Genomic DNA, 23642 nt, shown 5'->3' on the forward strand with positions numbered 1-23642 from the left:
TTACATGACCTTTCATTTAAATCTAAGTTCATGAAAATCGGTTCAGCCATTTCAGAGAAAAATGAGTGCAAAAAATGTTACATACAAACATATATACACACATACACACACAAACACACATACAGACATTTTGCGTACTCGGCGAACGAGTCGAATGGTATATGCCACTCGGCTCTCCGGGCCTCGGTTCAAAAGTCGGGTTTCACAGTGATTGCATAATCTTTCAAAATAAGAAAGGCGAAACGCACATTTCATGTCTTGAACGAATTTTAGTATCTTTATTAGATTTTAAAGTATAGGCTGTTGAAAAAATACTCTTTTTTGAAAACACGAAACTTCAAAAAATCATATCTCGAAAATTCCACGTACCATATTGAAATAAAAAACACGTGTAGAATATTTTCGAGTTCTTTACCGAAAAAAATATTTAGATAAAAAAAAATTTGGGTGGCTAATTTTGCGTGGAATTTTACCCGGAGTATAGATTTTAGTGAAGTATATTAATTTGAGCATCCATCCATTGCACATTGTTATGGTAGGTTTATTTTAACAAAATCTTCTTCTCTATATAAAGTTGAATTTTCTCGTTTTGAGACACTATGATTCTATTGACTGTAGTGAAAACCCGGTGATAGGTCGCGAAAACATTAGTGCCAGTATCATTTGGTCGCTGGGTTTGCTTCTGCCATAATCGTTTATTCACTATATTATTTTATTACTTTAGAATGTCCTTTCATTCACGAGAGATCTTCTGTCTCGACTGACATTTTATGACTAACAGTTCGGCTGAAAAGTTCGTATCGTTTAATAGGAACACACATTTTTTTGCCAAAACTCGTTTTTATTATTCAACATAATTGCCATCAGAGGCGATACAGCGATTATAGCGATCTTCCAACTATTCGATACCATTTTTATAGTACGATTTGTCCTTTGCCTCAAAATAGGCCTCAGTTTCAGCGATTACCTCTTCATTGCTTCTAAATTTTTTACCAGCGAACATTCTCTTGAAGTCTGAGAACAGGAAAAAGTCACTGGGGGCCAAATCTGGAGAATACTGTGGATGAGGGAGCAATTCGAAGCCCAATTCGTTCAATTTCAGCATGGTTTTCATCGACTTGTGACACGGTGCATTGTCTTGATGAAACAAAACTTTTTTCTTCTTCAAATGAGGCCGTTTTTTTTTAAATTTCGTCCTTCAAACGCTCTAATAACGCTATATATTAGTCACTGTTGATGGTTTTTCCCTTCTCAAGGTAGTCGATGAAAATTATACCATGCGAATCCCAAAATACAGACGCCATAACCTTACCGGCCAATCGTTAAGTCTTTCCACGCTTTGGGTTCGGTTCATCGCGTGCAGTCCACTCAACTGACTGTCGATTGGACTCCGGAGTGAAGTGATGGAGCCATGTTTCGTCCATTGTTATATATCGACGAAAAAAATCGGTTTTATTTCGATATAACAGCTCCAAACACTGCTCAGAATCATCAATTCGTTGTTGTTTTTGATCGATTGTGAGCTCACGCGGCACCCATTTTGCACAAAGCTTTCTCATATCCAAATATTCGTGAATAATATGTCCAACACGTTCCTTTGATATCTTTAGGGTGTCAGCTATCCCGATCAACTTCACTTTACGGTCATTGAAAATCATTTTGTGGATTTTTTTCACGTTTTCATCGGTAACAGCCTCTTTTGGACGTCCACTGCGTTCATCGTCTTCGGTGCTCATATGACCAGTACGAAATTTTGCAAACCACTTTCGAATTGTTGCTTCGCCAGGTGCAGAGTCTGGATAACACTCATCAAGCCATTTTTTGGTATCGGCGGCACATTTTTTCATCAAAAAGTAGTGTTTCATCAGCACACGAAATTCCTTTTTTTCCATTTTTTTCACAATAACAAAAGTAGCTTCACTCAAAATGCAATATATCACAAACTAATAATCAGACAGCTGTCAAATTTATACACGTATCTTTTGAAGGTTGGTACTAACTGAAAATGGTATGGATTTAATTTTAGTGGCGCCCTCTCATAGAAACGATACGAACTTTTCAGCCGATCTGCTATATCGAGCAAGATGAGAAAGTCAAAATAATTTTAAATTTTCTCAAAAATAGGTTCAAACTTATGAAATGTTCAAAATTATCTTTTATATTCTCATATAAACTGATATAACTACGAAATTTACAGAAAGTCACGAAGTCAAATATATTTTTTAATTCCCAACGAAAAGTTAGAAAATTCCGGATATTATATCCGAAAAATTCTGAAATTCGGTGACACCGAATATTCGCAACTCTCGTGAGCCGTTCAGATCTTGATTCCATTTCCAAAGTTAAGGAATTAGCTTAAGAATGCACTCAACTACACAATTTCCATCTAAACTGGTTTCAGCGAATTTCCATAAACGTACCAATTATATTCAAATCTAAATTCCTTAATGGTGCGATTTATTGTGAGTGCAATATAAAACATAATGTGAGTATGAGTGAAAGAACGTATGTATGTTCTGATGAACCCTAGCCTTATTGGCAAGCTGAACTTTTGAGCTAAAAAAAATGCAATAATTCGACGAAAATTTACATCATTCCATTTTTCGAGAATGCTTAGTACATGAATTAGTCATACTCGGAAAGTATGGTCCGTTCATCTATGTTTCGAAATCGACATGTCGTAACACGTTTAAACTTAATCTGTGCGTGTTATTTTGATTCAGTAGGCATTTGTCGATCGCACAGTACAGTACACAATGTCCGCGATAATCATTGTTCCTAGCTTATGGGCCTTACGTGATCTCAAAAATTTCGGTTTTGGATAAAACTGCAACCTGATCATGTTCCGACATAACAACGTTGTAAACGACATAAAACTTTAGAACTTGAAAACTACTTCAACTTTCTATGCAGAGGAATGAACGTCGATTATGTTTAAAAGTGAAGTAAACTCGCAGTAAACTAAATATTTATAATCACGTAGCACGCAAACTCATTCACATCTTAAGTTTATACAGCTACCTCAGAAGGTGACAGCACCAAGTCAAATCGGTTCAATGACCAATGGGTATGTATGAAATAGCAACGTGTGAACACCTAGTTATCTCAGCTTTTGATGACTATGATCATGTTTTTTGAGCTGTCAAACTGTCTAAACTACCGATCGATTTTACCAAACTCAATTCAAATGGATATGAAATATCAAACTGAACAAAATAGTTATTCATGCTGTAATGGAGGTCTAGCTCTATGTATTTAAGAAATGTTCTCAACAATTAATGGTTTGATTGGAAATAACTCATTAACTTTATTCAAAATAATTTTTTGGAGTTAGAAAAGTTTTTGAGCATATGGAATCAACGAAGAGGTTAACGTCATATCGGTTCCGCTTTTCAATTATAAGAGTACAAAAGATAGAACATAGTCGAAGTTTCAAATTTTTCGTGAGTTAGACAGTGGTTTTATTTAACTACTTACTAATTGATAATAGATCGTGACTGAAAATTTTCGCAAGTGGTTTCAGACAAAGATATCATCGATCAAAAAACTTACTGAAAAAATGTTGAAAATGATCACACATGGCAAAAAATTAGTTATGAAAAGTTCACTACCGAACATTCTCCTCAAGGATATTTAATAAAAATGTTCACAGATTGAATATCTATGGTATTATCCTGGAACAGAACAGATTTTGAGAAATGAATTTCCATAACCGTCAACACTTTGCAAAGTACATGATGAATAAATTCGCCGATGAACAAAAACTGAACTTTACTGAAGATGTTCAGTGCGCGTAGGATGGTTGAAATACAAAATAATGTTCTATTTCTCTAGTAATTTGATGCTCTGTTGATAAGTGGTTCAATAGTGGTGATGTTTTCTACCTTCATTCAGAAATACCGTGAAGGTGGAGTAATATCATCAATAGAAGCAGCAAGTGCTGTGATTAATAATAGTTATAATGATAATAAACACATTAATAAAAACTTATTTTAATGCACCTAGTGGTGCAATGATGTTTTTCCTATATTACTCATACCATAATAAATATTACTATGATGTTCTAAAAACAACTGTAAATTGAATAGAAACAGGAAAGTTAGTTCGAACGTAATCTAGAAAAATCTACGAATGAAAACACCCTATAGTTCCAAAACTGGAAGTATTATCCACAGCGAATTCAGAGATTCTGTATGAAATCGTAAGCCTCTTCCTTTGAATATATAAGTTTGTGAAAATCGATTTGTTCATCTAGAAGAAAAGTATGGTAGATCGTTTTTGCAGTTTTGACTACTATTTCCAAGACTTCCGAAACCTAATTTCGAGGGCCGGAATAGCTGAGGTTGGCTCGTATCACCAGCAACAAATATGATCAACAAATTAGAACAGTTTTTAACCTAATTGAAAAGATAGTTTCCTTCTTTTGCTTTTTTGTAATTCCGGAACGGAGGGTGTATACGGGTGAAATTCTAAAGCTTTGTATGGAATCATAAGATCTTTGATTTGAACCTAAATACGCTCTATCCGAGGAAAGTGAGTAAGAAAGCTTAGATGTAGGTTTTCATTTTCTTTAAATCGTGTTCGAAATTAAACAAAGCCCGCTGTGTGCATTGTTTGTAAAGACGAGTTGTGTTTTCTTCTTCCGTGCTGGTGCATACTGGTTTTGTATCGTCATTTTATATGGCTGTTTGAAAGCTTTGACACTCATCGCCCTGTTATTGTTATTGACCCGGGAGTCAGATCCGGATAAAATTTCACAGTAGTTTTTGAGACATATTTTATACCTGATTTTCCCATATTACCCTATAACTCCGGAACCAAAATTCAGACCCAAATGAAATTCAAAAGCAACCTATGGGACTATAAGGCCTTTAATTTTAATTGAAGAGAATCGGTTGCGCGGTGTCTGAGAAAATCCATTGCACTTTTTCTTCATTTTTTGCACATTTTACCCCGTTCTCCCGAAACGGAATTCCGATCCTGGTTAAATTCAATAGCAACCTATGGGACCAAGAGACCTTTCATTTGAATCCAAGTTTGTAAAAATCGGTTCAGCCATCTCTAAGAAAATCGAGTGCACATTTTTATTACATGCACACATACATACACACACAGACGGGCTTCGGTTAAAAAATGGTTTTCACAGTGATTGCATAGCCTTTCTTTATGAGAAATCAGTAATTGGTGATCGATTCCGTCCAAGAGAATCTATTCCACAAGGGTTCTACTTTTATTCAATAGAAGTGCTAGTACATCAGTAAATACAATCTCAGTGTATGTTTTACTTTTTTTCTTTTCGGTTATCAATTTTTTTAGCTGAAACTTGTAACATGGTAACGACATTAAGATCACATAAGAAAAGTTATACATTTAATAATAAAAGTTATACAATCACTCCTATTACTGAATTGCATACCATATGATCAAAAAAGAACCGGAAATTCCCGCTCTTGTCCAATCGGTAAACTTTTATTCTCTCAACGTTGGCAACACTTTTATACACATTCTGTCAAATTTTGACGCATATCGTACGATTAGTTTTTGTTTGGCGTCTATACAAAGAAGTTGAGAAATTTTCGTGTGGCGATTTTTATAATGGATGAAAATTTAGAACAACGTGCGTGCATCAAATTTTGTGTTGCAAATGGATTTAAGTGTTCCGAAACGTTGAAAATGTTAGAAAAGGCCTTTGGTGAATCGTGTCTAGGAAAAACACAGGCATACGAGTGGTATAAACGCTTCAAAGGTGGTCGTACGAGCTTGGATCATGATGAGATCCCTGGCCGCCCAACAACATCTGTTACTGAAGAAAACATTGAATCGGCGAAGCAAATCGTGTTGCAAAATCGTTCTGTACCGATTAGAGAGATTGCTGTGTTGCTGGGCATCTCTTATGGATCAGCCGAACACATTTTAACTGATGTTTTGGGTTTGAAACGCGACGCTTCTCCGCTGGACCACCACCACGATAATGCGTTGGTTGTGTCGCAGTTTTTGGCCAAGAACTCAACCAATATCATCAACCAAGCACCGTACTCTCCAGATATGGTCCCGTGTGACTTTTTCCTCTTCCCCAGACTCAAATTGCCATTGCAGGGAACGCGTTTTGAGACCATAGAAACCATAAAAGAGAATTCGCTGCATGAACTAAAGGCCATACCTTCGGCAAAAAACCTTAGAACAGTTGTCCAAAACTCTTACATTTTTCGGTACTAATTCTGGTAAAATGATCATCTTAATAAACGGCTCATATCGTTCTTCCGTGTTCGTACCACAATCCTTTGAAAGCTTTTTGATGTTTTTATCTGCTGCAATAAATGATTTAGCGGAAATGTAGTGTGAGTATACCGAAGCTACATTAAAATCTACTTACACAGATTCTTCAAATGATTCAGTTGGAAGTTAATGAAACAACGAACGGTATATTTAACTAGAGAAATCACAACAATGCAAGAAAGCAGCTTCTAAATTTCAAGAGTGCAAACACCAACCGTGTGATAATCGATGATAACAACAATTTCATTTATTGAAGGTTTGAATTGGCAGCCATTGTAGCTCGGTTTTGAATACGTACCTCAATAAATTATGCTATGGTTTGAAAGGTTGACTAAAAATTACAGTTTTATGAATTGAAATTCATCTTCGTTCCTACATGTTTGCAAAATAAGTGGCAAAACGTCATTTTGCGAGCCGTTAGCCCGAGGAAAGACCAACATTTACAGCCTACTTTGTTAGTATCAACCGACAAATCGCACAGAATAAACCATTAAACACGTTATGGCATTGAATTCGTCCGCGGAAACATAATTTCAAATGTAGCTTACACTACACAATAAGACTGATTCATAATGAGCCCAAGCCGCCATACATCGGTGTTATCCTTTCAGAAACGTGTACCATGCTTCCATTCTTATTGGTACGCCTAGAATGATCTTTTGGCAGCAAGCCGGAGCAGCCTGGAATTCACATTGCACATGTAACAAATGCTATTTACACCCGATATTGTCACGTGATGCCACCTTACACCCACCCGCTTGGAGCAAACATTCTCACACAGCACCGACCGAGGGCGCGCGTTTTAGACAAAAACACCGAGATTTATAGGCGATAATATTGTGAAACGTCAGAACGACCGTCGCAATCCACTATTAGCACTTGGTGGCGCCAAAATGGTTTATTTTTAAACCTTTGCGTAAAAACACGAGAGTCCACGAGACTCCACCCAGCCGTTTCCATTCAATGCTGCAGGACGGGGGATACCTGAATGCATCGTTTTGGGTTATTATTGCTAGCGGTTATTACTATTTGCTTAGAAAAACACAAGAGAAATCTGAGCGGCATTCACATGAGTGCCGTTTGCCGTCGGGATATGGTCGCAATGATGGAATGTAGTGGAATTTCATAAATTCTCCTTTTATGGAATGTAATTATCAATTAAATATTCGGATTCAAAACTTTGGTTGTTTTGAAATTGTTACTACAAATCAAGCAGTATAACAGTAAACTTTCAGGTGGGAAGCTTTTCGAATTTTCGATTATCGAAGAGTTAAATCCATAGACTTCGGATACTTTCTAAAGAAAATCATAAGATGATAAACAGTTTTTAACCCATTGAAATACAAAATAATCGTAGTTTCACATTGCTGGGTAAGTGCATTCCGTTGTAAAGTCCAAGTTTGATATTCCGGAGGATGTTTGAAAGACGAAATTATCGAAATTTGCAAATAAGTTCCTGATCTGCTAATCGATTTGCGGGCGTGGTGAAAAAAACACAATCTTTTTATTACTCCCGGAACAATCAACGGTGCGATTTACACGAAAAAGGTTTTTGAGGAAGCGTCTCATGTCAAATATTTCACAAAGGTTTAACACTGTTTTGGTCTAGTCTAACATACTGCCACTACAATCGAAGTGTGTTGGTGTGGTACAGAGCCAACGGAATCCATTTTAGGTCGTAGGACCACATTCACCGGAACCGAACCGCCCAATTGGAAAATTCTGGGCAATTATTCAAACGGAACATCGCAAACATCCCAAAACTATCAAAATGAAGCTGAAATTGGAGAAAATTAGAGTAAATAACAATCGGTTCTGCGAAATTGGGTGGAGCGAAAAGGAAGGTTCGGGCGTTCGGAATGGGAAACGAAATAGAATAAAACAAATCATAATTCATTAGTTTTTAATTTAGATGAGTAAATATTTGTAGTAAATAAATATATTCCAGCATTTTGTAATCAGTACAATAACTTTTTGATTAATGCCACAAAATTTATTGATGCCGCAAAATTGATGATTTTAAATCTCATTTGAATAGAATATCATGATGTCCCTTCAAATCAGTGAATGGATCATAAGCAAAAAACCTGCCTCAATCCACCTAGTGGTGTAATGATGCCTTTCTCATATTACTTATTTTTCCAAAAATTTCACTGCAAGACTCTGTCAAGAAATTTTGTTTTCTATCTTGAGTAAAATAAGAAACTTTCTTTGGGTATAAACTAACATAACCTTTTCAAGTTGTAAACAGTTATGTCAAGTTATTAAGAATTTTAATTCATTTTGCATCGTCGCACTAAATGATTAAACACATGTCGCTTAATAGATCTAGATCGGAAGTCGGACCCGGATGAAATTAAACAGCAACCTATGAGACTATAGGAACTTTTACTTGAGCCTAAGTTTGTGGGAATCGATCAAATCATCTCTGAGAAAATTGAGTGAATCTCGTTCTAGAGTTTTTGACCACTATTTCCATTACTTGGAACCAGAATAGCCGAAGTCGGTTCGTTCAGTACGTAACTAATATATACAAATTGAATCAGTTTTGAGTCAAATCTAGAAGAATTTTACCTTTTCTTGCATCGTCACTCTAAATCACGGTGTGCAATTTTAAACACACTTTACCATATGGAAGCATGATAAAATTTAATAGCAACCTTTGGGACTATGACATTTTTCATTTTATGAATGATATTATTTGACACATACTCACACACACACGCACAAACACATACATTGCTGAGCTTGATGAACTGTGTCGAATGATATAGAAAACTTAGCCTTTTGGGAAAATTCTACTCAATTTTTTAAGAGATTGCATAAACGTTCTATATACGAGGTCTGTTCAAAAAGTTCCCGGAATTTTTTAATTGCGCGCGTCTGGAGAGTCCGGTGGTCAAAATTTTTTTTTATTGTGTTGGTACATATGTCCCTAATGTTTGGTGAAATTTTCAGCTGTATTCATTGTTTAAATTCTGTCTTGTAGCGGCTGGTGTAGACGTGTTTTTTTAAGCTCGGCGATTTTTGTTAGTTTAAACAATGGAGGAATTGAAGAGTCAAAGAATTTGTATTAAATTTTGCGTGAAAAATGAAATAAAGTGTAACCAAGTGTGCGAAATGTTACAGAGAGCCTACGGTGAGTCTGCTATGAAAAAAAACAAGTGTTTACGAGTGGTATAAGCGTTTCCAAGATGGCCGCGAAGACGTTGAAGACGACGAACGCTCCGGTCGACCCAGCACGTCAATAATCGATGAAAATGTGGGAAAAGTGGAAAAAATGATTATGGATGATCGCCGAATCACTATTAGAGAAGTTGCTGATGAAGTTGGCATATCAGTTGGCTCATGCCATCATATTTTTTCAAATGTTTTGGGCATGAAACGAGTGGCAGCAAAATTCGTTCCAAAACTGCTGAATTTTGATCATAAAAACAAACGCTTTTTTGGCTAAAAACAAGACTTTAATCATGCCGCAACCTCCTTATTCACCAGATATCGCTCCGTGTGATTTTTTCCTGTTCCCAAAGTTGAAGAGACCCATGAAAGGACAGCGTTTTTCATCGATTGAAGAGATAAAGGCTGAATCGTTGAGAGTGCTACAAAGCATTACAAAAAGTGACTATCAGGGGTGTTTCGAAGACTGGAAAAAACGCTTGCATTAGTGTATTATATCTAGAGGGGATTACTTTGAAGGGGACCATATAGATGTAGACGAATAAATGAATATTTTTTTAGAAAAATGAGAATTCCGGGTACTTTTTGAACAGACCTCGTAAGAAAGGCAATACATGTACTTTTATAGAAAAGCATCATTATAACACTAACAAGTAAGTACAAATTGAAGAAAAATTTACATTTTTTTCACCTGAAAAATATAAACTTTAATGTGGCAACCCTGCACGCTATACGAAATTGAACAAAGCATGCTGCGAACGAAGCAAAGCCGCACATACCGTCGCGTACTAGTTTTGCATCGTCATGACGATTTGAATGTTTTGACACTCATCTCCCTATAATTTCGGAACCGGAAGTCGGATCAGGATGAAATTGCACAGCATGTTTAAAGACAATAAGAGCTTCAATTTGAATCATGATTCGTGGAAATCGGCTTAACCGTTGCTGAGAAATCGAATTGAGTTCCTTCGGTGCTTTCGGAATCGGAAACCGGGGACTAGTAGTCCCAAAGTAGTTGTATATATCCACTAACTAACAAGATCTGCCAACTAGATGAGTTTAGCAATAAGTTTTATATAAATGTGCCCTTCGTTTCGCCATCGCTTGTGATAAAATACTCATGAAATTAAAAATTTTCACTAATCGCACTGTAATACCGGAACCAGAAGTATTTTTTAAAGAATTTTGAGACCTTTTATTTGCTTCTTTGTTTGTAAAAATTGGTTGAGAAAATTCCGAGAAAATTGCATGCGCATTTTTTAATAAATTTGCACATATTTCCTTGTAATTCCGGAACAAGAAGTCGGATTCAAATGAAACTCAGGAAAATTGTATGAGGCAATAAGACCTTTCATTTGAATCTAAGTTAGTGAAAATCGGTTCAGCCATCTCTGAGAAAATTGAGTGACATTATTTGTCTCACACACACACACACACACACACACACACACACACACACACACACACACACACACACACACACACACACACACACACACACACACACACACACACACACACACACACACACACACACACACACACACACACACACACACACACACACACACACACACACACACACACACACACACACACACACACACATACACACACGTGCGCGCCAGCGGAAAACAAGAAACAAATATACACTGGCAATAATAATACTAGAAATACAAATTTAATTTTGATACAAAATCCGCTGAGATTTATTCAAGCTTTGACGTGCAATTTATTATTAACATAAAGTGGTGTCCCAGTGGAAAAGATTTTCTTTTAAGGGATCCACAATTTAATTACTACGCTATATTGGAAAGAAAGTACAAATATATTAGGAAATGTTTTATTAATATGAAATACTGTTGACGATAAATACATTATAAAACAAAAAACTACATTAGCTAAATATTTCGTTCAGTCTGTGCTTAAAATGTAAATTTAGTCTAGCCGCAAATGTGACACGATTATTTATTCCTTGTATATCAGGTGGAAGTGCATTATATTTAGTTGGACCAACAAAAAGGATCCGTCTTTGACCAAGGCTTGTAACTGCTCGAACACGAAGCAAATTCTTACTACGGCGTGTTGTTCGAGAATGGAATATAGTTGGGGATTGTAGGTTATGGTGAACTGTGGAGTTATGCAGATTATCATGGATGAATAGCAACGTTTGGACATCACATAAATATGTTATTGACAAAACATTATGGTTTATGTCAGAGTATTACAATAGGCTCGAGAATAGTAAGGGTTTATTCAAAATGATTTTTAAGCATCTGTTTTGTAGAGTTTGGAGTTTCTTCAGATAAGAACTAGCGGCTCGCCCCAAGACCGATACCAAGTAGTTGAGCTGTGAATGGATGTAGGCAAAATAAAAATTTAACAGAGCCATTTGACTCTCCATAAAATACCGCAGTTCGACGCCACATGTTTGGCAATAAACTTTATGTGGTGAGCCCAGGTTAATGTGGGGTCGAAATATATGCCCAGATACTTGAAATAGTCAACTTTTTCAATAATATTGTGTCTGAGCTGTGGATGATTATGCGTTGGTATGGTTTTCCCTATTGAACGGAAAATCATATACTTAGTCTTTGTGGCATTTAATGATAATAAGTTCGCATTAAAATATTAATCAAGAATTCTTAAATCACTTTCCATGCAGTTAATAATAGCATTGATGTCAATGTCAGGATAGAACAGAGCTGTGTCGTCGGCGAATAGTCGTGGAGTTCCTTTAAGCTGTAAATTACCTATGTCATTAATATATAAAAGAAACAATAGTGGTTCAATATTACTTCCTTGTGGAACACCAATGTTTTTTGGAGCAAGGTTGCTGCTGTCACTTTCGATGGATACAAATTGTTTTCTATTAGTCAAGTAACTACGGATAATTGAATTAGCAATGCCCCTGATACCATAGCAATCGAGTTTGTCCAAAAGTATACTATGATCTAATGTGTCAAAAGCTTTTTTAAGGTCTAAAAATAATGCACCAACTATATTTTTACTATCGATCTCGTCTATAATTTCGTCAACTAATTCAGTTATAGCGGTTTGTGTGCTAGAACCTTGTCTGAAGCCATATTGGAATTTAAAGAGGATATTATGCTTACTTAGGAATAAGTAATCGATAAGTCTAGTGACTAGAAGTTTTTCAAATATTTTGTTAAATACGGACAATGTAGATATAGGACGGTAACTATTACAATCACAACGGTCACCCGATTTGAACACAGGAATGACTTTACCCACCTTGAGGCAATCAGGGTAGTAACCGGTCTGAATAATTACGTTAAAGCACTGAGAGAGTATTTTAGCGAATGCATATGAATTATGTTGTAGTACACTGATAGATACGTTATCAGAGCCATTACTCTTCTTATTATCCAAACCTTGTATTAACAGTATCACTTCATTTATAGATGAAGGACGTAAAAAAATAGAATCACAAACACGACGAACATTACTTATGGGACAAAAAGATCAGTTTACAGGAATAGCTTTAGCTAAGTCGTTACCGATATTTGAAAAGAATTTGTTGAAAATATCACAAACTTCCTTGTTGTCATTAATTTTATGCCCCTATTGAACAAGTGTATCTAATCCTTTTCTTTTGTTAGTCCGAAAGTAGATTTAAGATTTGTCCAAAATTTCGAATGAGATGTCAGTGAGAAGGTTTTCGTAATACTTTTTTTTATTCGCCTTCTTCATGGAATCGGACTTTTTAGAGATATGTGATAGCATTGGTTTGAGATGCTGATCGTGGGGGCTTGCCTTAACACGTTCAAGGTAATTGCTTTTTTTAATGTGGAATACATTTTTGTTTTCTATATAGCGGTGCAAACTAGAAACTCAAGAAAAATACACGTAGAAATGTGGTCAGGTTTTGAACAATTACAGCTCAGTCAATTTTGTATCAATTATTAATATCATGTCACCATTTGATTGGAAATATTTCTATGTATTGATTTGAATGTTCATAGCCATGTATTTTTAGTTTTATATCATTGAAATGTTGATTAATAGCTAGCAGTGTCCTATTTTCGCTGCAAAAAATCTCCGGCATACCGGATTTCCCTGCCATAGTCGACGGTTTTGAAGGAGTAAGCGATATATCAAAGGGAAATCAGCGCTCTGATTGGTCAATCGAAGCAAAAGCAAAGCTGTTGGAAGCACGCGAATCTACAAATAGAAGCGAAATTATAGCTAACGTTTAAGTCTTATGCGTAGCTTGCTAGAGGTAGGTTGTTGCTACACAGCAAGATAAAAAGTGCCATAAACGATTTGAAGCTTTTATTGGTATGCTCTGATCTTGTGTCATGCAAGATTGGATGAAATCCCATGTTATGTCGTTTCGCCTGAGAAATTGACAACTACCCCAGGGTAAATTTTGAGTGAATAAGACTAATTTCTAATTTATATAACATGAACTCGATTGATGATGAGAAATATTTTATCGCTTCAACCGAAATCGCAAAATGGTAGTAATGGTAGAGAAACGCTATAAAAATAACTGCTTGCATACAAAACTTGAACACAAGCTTGGTGAAGAGAAGCTTAAATATCGATATCCATATCGCAAGCATGTACAAACATTTAATTGTATACATTTGGGCTATTGATGTAATTTCGTCGGCTACGAAACAAATACAAATCACGATAAATATAGTCTATAGTTTGGGTTCGCGTGTTCGGTGTTGATTCCTAATAATGATCAATCTAAGCAGACTCTTGTGCATTTGCGGATTCAAAAGTGTGACGATTAATTGAAAATGTCAATCATTGGAAATTTTGGTTGCCTTGTTCCACATCAACGGCTCGAACAACCCCATGGGGCTGATCCTTGTAGTTTTTCACTAGTGTCCATAAATCAAAGGTCATCCACGGGCAATGATTACCTTTCCCGGCGACTGTTTTCAGCGTCCTCAATGACATCAATACTACTAAAAAAATTAGAAAAACCATGATTTAACTGACGATAGTTTATGATCTTTTTCGCTAACGTCACTAGTATTTTGAAAGTTGTTAAGATTTGAGAGTGGCCACTAAGATCATTAAACATTGTGTCGTTGCGAATCCGATTAACGTCGTCAAGTTTGCAAATAATATGGTCAAGTATATTTTCGCTATTGGTCTTGTAGTAGAACAATTTGTACACGAAAAGTCATAGGATTCTAGCAGAGCCTTATATCTTGTCACAATGTTGTTATGAATGAGATTTATAGGAATATATGCCTCGGTTGGATTGAACACATCAAGTTTTGTAGGTAAACGGAAAGTCATTAAAATCAAAGCTAGGAGGACGATACACACCGTGAATATTATAAAAGAGTCCTTTGAAACAAAGCTCGATGTTTATATGGTGAAATCCATCGGAAGTGTAATTTTTAATCAGTCTATGTTCAATACGGAGCCGCAGTTTTCCGATATATCATCTTTTTAAACGTAACGAGACATTGACGATAAAATACCAACGAAAACATTTGAAAAAGCTTAAAACTTACACACTATCTATTTTTTGTTGATAATTGATTGTATTTTCGCATGCAAAATCATTCAGGAGCATACAAAACATATTTAGAAACATGAAAATATGTAGTGGGTCAACATTCCTCACAAGTTAAGTTCTACAAAATAACCGTTCACGAGCAAGAGAACCAAATATCATGCAAACAATTTTTTAATGTGTATATATGATTCATACACAATGATTTTAACGATATTTCGTTTACTTTGTGTTACGCAACTATGTTGGAAAACCAATGTAGTTATTAAAACACAAAAAAACTTGGAACCTCAAAAACCGTCTGATCGGATCAACAGCTAATGAAAAAATAAGATAAAACAGGACAAATACGATGGCAGGAGTTTCGCATGAATCGATGTCGAATAGTGACCGATTAGCTTTAATGGTTCGAAATGCCCCATATCTCGTAATTCCATACTTTCCCTTATCTCAAAAATTATCTCAAATCAAAAATTTAATTGATCGACAGATGCTCAGCTTGTGCAATACTCGTACACCTATTTCAGGTATTGTTTGGTTCAGTAATCATTTGCCTATCTGTGCGTAGAGCAAATAATGTCCGCGACAATCGTTGCCACCGCCAGCTGTGAAGTTTACGCTGTAATAGGATTTTTGTGTGCAAAAGATCCTTCAGTTGTTGGAATTCATCAAGAGTTATGCTAACCTACTGTAATGAGTGATGAAAAGGCACGAACAAAAATATTCATAACAAAAAGCAAAGTGATAAACCCGTTAAGATTTCAAACTTAGAATGAAAAAACAAAGCTTCAAGTGTAGAAAATTGTCATGGAAAGAAGTTCCATTTTTTAATAAGTTACTCCTGCAATCGGAAACTCAAAAGCATAAATAATTGAAGATCCATTCGTTCAATGATTTCGGGATTTCGTTGTTATTCGTTGAATAACTCACAAATATCAATTTTATACACAAAACGAACAAGATTTTGATGTCATCAAACGAAAATAGTGGAGTATAAATGACATAGAATACCAACGGAAGAAAGTCAACCAAACTATCGATTGGTTGCACAAAACTCCGACGGTAAACTGCACAAAAAATCAATCATTATCTTTATATTCACAAAAATTTACTTCACCATTGATATTTCACACCTGAAAATGGTTAGTTTGTACATTTTCTTCGATCAGCTTCTTCTGGATAACCGGAGCAATTTTCAAAAAAAGCTAGAGAACAATCTTCCCTTCGACGGACTTATCAGTCGTTCCTGAGTGACAAAACATATAAGCACGCGAAATTTTGATGTTTTATATACTTCGTCTGTCAGTCCGTCCGTCCGCCCGTCTATCAGTGCCCGTGCATTTGTGTTTCTTTTCGCGTTCGCTCTTCTTTCACCGTCGTCGGTCTTCGTGGTCGTAGTCACCATCGTCATCATCATCATGCTCATTCGTTTACTCGTTTGCTCGCTCGCTCTCCGTGTCCCAGGTCCGTCTGACTGGTGTGGAACGTAGCGAACACCAAGCCGCGTGGTATGTAGAAAAAGGCTCCAAACAACTCTCGTACCTTCGCCTCCTCCCAGCTGACGACTGTGCAAAAGCACGTGAGCGCCAGTGAATACATATTTATTATGCAAAACGTCAAAAATTTGTGTTGATATATAACCCCGTATGTTGACGGTGCCAGCGATTCAACCGGTGCCCTCCGTATGATACCCGTCGGCAAACAGTTACCGAGAACTATTTGTGCAATCACATGCGTTAATAGAGCTAACGTATTCGATTCTTGAATGCGTAGCCAGAATTTTCTGCCTTCGTCATCAATGAACATGGTTTCCATATTACTAATTGGTTGTTATTTGTCACTAATGTAAATATAAAATTTTTTTAAAAAAAGTTGGTTTTATTATGTGTTTATCATCACTTTCCATCGTTGTACGATATCACCTTTCAGCATAACTCACCTTGTCTCACGTTCAAGAATTCGACTCAAGTGACACTGAGCTGGAGCAAAACTTTTTTTTTTGTTAAATTTGCATTACTTCACTTGTCCCCTAGTTAATAACCAATGAACACTATGTCTGTGCTGCAACGATTACTCTAACTGTGCTTGGTTTGGTTTTCAGTTGAACTCAAAACATTCACTATTCCGTCTAATCACAAAATCATGAATTTTGTTTATCACTGCGACTCGGACTGGGACAGGGAGTGGTGTTCCTCGTAGTATCGCGTCGTCTTGTGTGCTGTCACTATCACGACAATTCACTAGATTTTCAGTAGGTTCTCATGCTGAAAAAAAACTTTCACCGCTAAACAACGGTCACACCATGCTACGACCAACGCTCTTTTCCCGAATAGCGCACCTTCCAAAAATCAGCACTCATTAACGAATCGAATCACGTCCGGATGCACCATAAATTCACATTCTACACAAACATGACATTGTTCGGGAACAACCATTTGTCATCGGTATGTACCAGAGAACTTGAAACCCGCACGCCCCGCGCTTTTATCTCATTATCGGTAATTAACGACACACGGCTTCTCCGATGGCAGTGTTGTCTTTCTGTCGTCTCCGCCGTTGTGCACGAATTCGGCGACTGCTCAAACAGTAATAATAAGTTGCACCAGTTCCCGTCGTACGATTGGCCAAAGACTAACACCTCGGTCGAATGGCCAGTAGGTGCGCCACCGCACATATGATTATGGGTGGTCACACGTTCACTCGATTGTGTAAACCTCGTCCTGCGATATCCTTGCATGCACTTTCAATATACAAACTCGCCTGACGACGGCGACGTTGATCTTGATGCACACAACACAACAGCCACTGGTCCTGCTATATTACCACATTAACCAAGCTGTAAATGAGTTCTATACAACCTTGCTTTACTGTACCAGGACACATCCGTTAGCGCTGACCTAGCGTCGTTAACTGACTGCTAAGTGTTATTATGCTTCTCCAGCACGTTCCAAAAAACCCCGTTCAGTACAACACTCCACATGTGTCTCCCTGGTCACCGTCTTTGCGTGCCACCATCGCCGCCTGCTTGATTATTCTCGATCTCATCGTCATTTTCGGTGTATGTGCGGCGACCACCGCTAATAATATGCCGCTCTCCACACTCTTCTCTTGTATTAGTCATTTTATAATAATAATACATAATAAAATGCGAATAAAATACTCGCTTTGCTCTGCTCTGCTCAGTTCAGCTCGGTCCGAGTCTTACACCAACAGCAGTAACCCTCATTGCTACTGCTGATATGTCCCTAATTGCACAGATACCGAGAGTGTAGTTGTAATAATGCACACGCTCTCGCAAAATGCTACTCGCTCTCCTGCATATCCAACCCGATTGCAACAACATGCCAACACGCGTGTATGCGTTAATGCACTCTGCTTACTCATTCATACTGGAATCAGATGCACAATTTAATGTTCAATCCTTTTGCTGCTGTTGGGCGCACGGGGTGGACGGGGTCAGCTTTTTATATAAATTAACTTGGAAACACACGACAGAAGCCGTTCGTTCCTTGCACTAGCACCGTATCTCCACCGTCCGTTTCTCCAATCCTCTACGGTTCTTCGGTTATAGGCACAAGTCAAAGTAGGCGATACGTTTTGCTAGGATAGAACGCCGGGTGGACAATTGAGCACTGGGCAGTGTCCAGGGCTACCCTCTACGTATGTACGTCGTCCAGCGTGTCTTGCTGGGTGGCATTAGTCCATGATCCTAATATGTAACGTGGAATAGTAGTAGGCCTGAGCACACAACACACATCATGAACATAGCCTACTATGTGCCTAGGTGTTAGCGGGAGAAAGCAAAAATGCGCGCCTTTGCAGAAAAAGGAATGCCATGTTGCCAATTTATTTATTCCTTTAGCTAGATACACCCGTTTTATGACAAACGAAGACTCGACAGTTATTTGAACGAAAGCTGTCGTATAAATCCTTCGAAACTCGTTGTATGTCGCTACTAGACATCGAGGAATCCTAGACATCGAGAAATTCTTGTTGAAGCAAGTAACTAATATGAATAAAGTATTTTAAACATAGTAGGGGAGAATGTTCGGTTACCGGCACCCTAGCTAACAACTGATTAACAAACTAAATTGATTCATTTGATTGAAAAAAATTGTTATCAATTTAGTAAAGCGATACATTTTGGCCATTTCAAAATAGGTGTTCGGTTACCAGCACCCCAAGAAATTCCACTAAAAATGGAAAAAATAACTAAGACTGCAGTTATTCAAAGAAAAAACAGATTTTTTTCTTTTTGAAAGCGTCCTGGACAAAATCCTTCATTGTCTGATAGTGACTTTCATTGTCTGATAGTGACTTCGCTCTTGGTCAATGATTTGGATGGTGGCGCCTTTGTTTGTTGAGTTGGTCCGGTCTTCCACGTTTTCTCTTAGCCAGAGCATCTGCTGTATGAGCAGCTATATGTTTGGCCAAAACATTGGCTTGCTTTTTCTCGACAGCAGTCTACATATCACAGACAATTTTTCACGATTTGTCGAAAAAATGGAGTGCCGGTAACCGAAATCGGTAGACATTTTGAAAATGACAAAACAAATCTTTGGTTGCGAAAATTTGGATCGCATCTGGTATTAGATCACGAAATAGATCGTATTCACCTCATAAATATTCAATTAACTCACCTTTCCGATTGACTCTCTTCAATTTATGATACTATAAAAAAAAGTCAGAAAAAACTTTTTTGTTGGTTTTTACGCAATTAAAATTTGTTTTAAACGCAGCAAAAAGTACAAGCATCTGTTTGCTTCGGTATTCGGCACACATACATGGAATTTGTCGGAATGACGCTATCTACTTTCTGTTAAAAGTTACGGTGGTTGCAGCAAACGAACACTGCCGGCAACCGAACACCTTCCCCTACTTACAACCAGCATGGCACACCAGGTATATCTAATTTTTCTCGTTTCAATGAAAACATTGCTGACAAATCGTCACATAAATGAAGGGACACGGATGAATTGACCTTACCATCAACGCATATCCAGAGAAATGAAAACAAAAAAAAACAATTGCATTGAAATATTGTCTCACTCTTTGGAATTAAAAGGAACATTTCAGAATAATAAGAAGAAAAACATTGAGATAAAGCAATTACAGAAAAAAATTCTATCATGATCCGAATCGACTTGCTCAGATTTCGATGTTATTTTTATTTGGAACGGATTACGTATTGGTTATTGTAATTTCTCAATAAATTCCATTCTAATGTAGATATTCTGGTTATATTCTATAGTAAAATCGAAAAGTCTTGACATTCAAAGCAAAACAACTATTGCATTGAATATCGTTGACTATAACTATAGTAAAATTTTCACAGATTCAAAACAATAGTTCAAATCGTAAGACGAAATGAAAGTATACAATCAGACAATCAGGAATTGGAACATTGTGACATAAAATTGGAACAAAACCAGCACATTCACTTTTCTAACTCCCTGATGCCAAGGATGATCAGTCAGGGTCAGTAACAAATAAGACTCAAAAATGTTTTTTTTAATGGGTGGTTGTATCAATGAATGCTTTCATTTCTTCAAATCCTTGTAACTCGGAAAACGGTAATTGTACAAAAAGGAGTTCCAACAATAGAATGTAGGAAATTTATTCAAAAAACATACACTGAAAAAAATTCAACACTTTTTCAAGAATTAGAAAATTAAACGAAACATCAAATTTGAAAAATAAACCGTATATCCCATTTTTATAAACATTTTTATTTTGGAAATGTTGAAAACAGCGAAATTTAAAAATAGCAGCTAAAATAAAAATTGGCCAAACAATAGTATTGAATTAAAAAACGGTATTTTAAACACTGGAACATGATACTACCGATCAAAGACAATATTTGCTTATAGTGACATACAAAACGACTTATAAAAAACTTAGGTTTAGTGAGCCACCGTAGTGATACACAATTAGCTATAACTTATTAAACCAGCACAGTTCAACTAAAACCAGAGTTCTTTAAATTTAATGTGTGAATTTCCCATATGGTAATCCGACTAGAAGTATCGTATACTACTGCGCAGTCGACAAGCGGCTCGAGTTTATCGTGAATATAAATTTGAATAATGAGTTTAATGACAGTTAAATTTACAACTGGACGTTTTATAGAATATTTTAGCGCACAAAAAGCATCTCCCATAAAAAAATAACTCTGCTCTTAAGATTCATTTTGAAACATCCGCAGATACTTAATCTTTTTGACATGGGATCATAGAAATTCCTAGAACCTGCACGTAATTTCGATGAATAATGAGAGGAATGTTATAAAATATTTATTTCTATGGAAAATGAGCTACCACCCCTAAAAATTTTCTAACAGAACAAATTCAAACTGGAACTATTACAATTGCGATAATGATTAGAATTAAACCATATTAAATATAATGTGTTATCACGACACCAAGCCGTACTAATTGGTCCTAAGAAAACACGATTCCAGATGAGCTGTAAAACGAAAACGTTTTCGCCTCCTTCCGTTTAGTAACTAACACAGAAATCAATAGCACTCATTCGAAGCAGTTCCATGGAATAAATGTAATTCTACGAATCACGAAAAAATACGAGCACTTATGTCGTTTTCGTTTTTAAATTGCACTACACTGGTGTAGCGAAAGCTGCACTGAAACCGTTCGTTTTTACCAATTGCACTACACCAGTGCTACACTTTTGCTGCACCGATACCACTGGTGTAGCACTCATCAAAAGTTCGGTGTAGCTCTGTGCAATGGAATCGTTTATTGTAGTCAATGGTTACTGTTTATGTTTTCGTCATTTTTGTTCGTTTATTCATGCCTCAGTGTAGTACTGCACCGGTGTAGTGCAAATTAAAAACGAAAACGCCATTAGTTTTGTCACCTTATTGCGATTTGTTTCGCTTCTTCATATTAAAATATCTTTCACTTCTCGCTGAAAGTATGGCAAATTCCAAGGAGCTGTCTACCGCTGATAACTTGGTTTGACTTTAGAGTCAGAAAGTAGCTCAAGGAACTAGATAGCCGATGGCTTTTACACTGGCCATAAACTCATATCCCGAAATTCCCATGAATCATCTGAAAAGATCTTGTCATTTCTGCGAGTAAACAAAAAAAAAACTAGAAAATGAGATAATCAAAGAAAAGTACATCAAAAATAATTCAAATAATTACACTGGATGGAAAAAGGGTTTCCTGTTCAATATCGAACAATGTTATACAATTTTTAAACGATACCAGTGACGTTTCCCATATAAGCCAACCCTATAAAATCCACGAACATCAAAAAATAAATAAATAGAATTTGACTTCAGTAATTTGATGTTATAAATTACTGAAGTCAAATTTTCGGCAGCACTGGTTTCGCTCATCCATCCCTGGTGACAACACCGCACTCCTACTCCGCTAGTTTCATTGACAAAAACAAACCAAAACAATGCAACCGGAGATTCGTGCAGGCAGCGCGTGTTCATCAGAATACTATCTCATTCTAACACATCCATACCGGTTCAACTGCTTACCGCTCATCTCGTCACATTAACTCTCTCATTTTACTGCCACCGCTACCAACCATCATTGCCAACATCACAATCATCCAAACCCGCCTCCATCCATCCCGTTGCTTCATTGATGAGACTGATGACGACAGCAACAGCAACAACGACGACGACGACGACGACGGTTACGGTGACCGAGGCAAATGATGATCCACTCATACCACACTGGACATTTGTTGAGAAAAGAGGAGAAATAAAAATTGCATCTCAGTAGGCTTTCATCATGGTGCGTCCACATATGTGTGAGGGGCAACGAAGAGCTTTTTTCATCCCATCCGAACGATGTGCTTTTGGTCCAAGCAAACAGTAATATGCAATACCTACCAACACATCGTCACCACATCGAAAGGATTCTTGTTTTTTCGATGCAATTTCTTCTACTTCGGGTGGCGCATGCTCACTGTGACTGTAAACAACAACCACACGGTGGTATGCACAAGGAAATTAAACTGCACAAAAATATAAATTCAAATTACCAAAGTTTTTCTGCTCTTTTTTGTTATGATCGAATCACCCATACCGATTCTCCGATATTGTTCCGTCGGTCTTCGTATGTGAAAAAGGTGTCCAATTCCATACGAAATACCCCTCCACCTAGCATTCCTCACCCATCGGTCTGCCGGCCTGCAATGGTGGAACTATATTAGAAAAGTATCAATTAATTATTACTTTCAAGAATACTGACCGGTGTTCTCTTTTCCACTATCGGGTGCTTTTATTTGCAACTTTACAACAGTGCCACAAAACTATAGCCAAGTAAAACGAAAAAGATCCGGAGGAGTTGCTTCGAAGTGTATCGACCGAGAGCATGTGAGAAGTTTTAATTACTTTGTATTTCGATAATGGCCTATAATTTCTGGAACTACTCCGAGCCGGGCGCTCTTTTGTGGTAGTGCAAATCGACTGGCTGGTGGTGTTATTTGAGGAATCGATGCCGATTGATTAGAGAGCGAAGAAAAATAAGAGATGGTTTTTGTTGTATTATTTGTGGATGTTTGTATGAGATGTTTCGTTTAAAAAAACATGGGCGTTGATTTGTTTTGTAAAATGAAAAGATCATAAAAATCACGGAAACAAAATCGTGAATCTCTGTTCAATGAATTAGCTAGTACTAAATAAACTGACATGCGT

The 23642-nt window shown here is 36.9% G+C and overlaps 1 protein-coding gene across 5 annotated transcripts in view; it reads right to left on the bottom strand.

Moving 5' to 3' along the window:
* The window catches only part of LOC131438310 (POU domain, class 6, transcription factor 2), a 238630-nt gene extending 220289 nt beyond the window's left edge, over positions 1 to 18341 (bottom strand). The window contains exon 1 of one of the 5 annotated variants that reach the window (XM_058608220.1): positions 16902 to 18325. The gene's annotated coding sequence lies outside the window, so the exon portion shown is untranslated. Of the gene's footprint in view, positions 1 to 16901 lie in introns of all 5 variants that reach the window. The other 4 variants (XM_058608221.1, XM_058608219.1, XM_058608222.1 and 1 more) reach the window with 4 other exon arrangements.
* Positions 18342 to 23642: the final 5301 nt, after the last annotated feature.

Source organism: Malaya genurostris, chromosome 3, assembly GCF_030247185.1.
Source record: "Malaya genurostris strain Urasoe2022 chromosome 3, Malgen_1.1, whole genome shotgun sequence".
NCBI classification, from domain to species: Eukaryota; Metazoa; Arthropoda; class Insecta; order Diptera; family Culicidae; genus Malaya; species Malaya genurostris.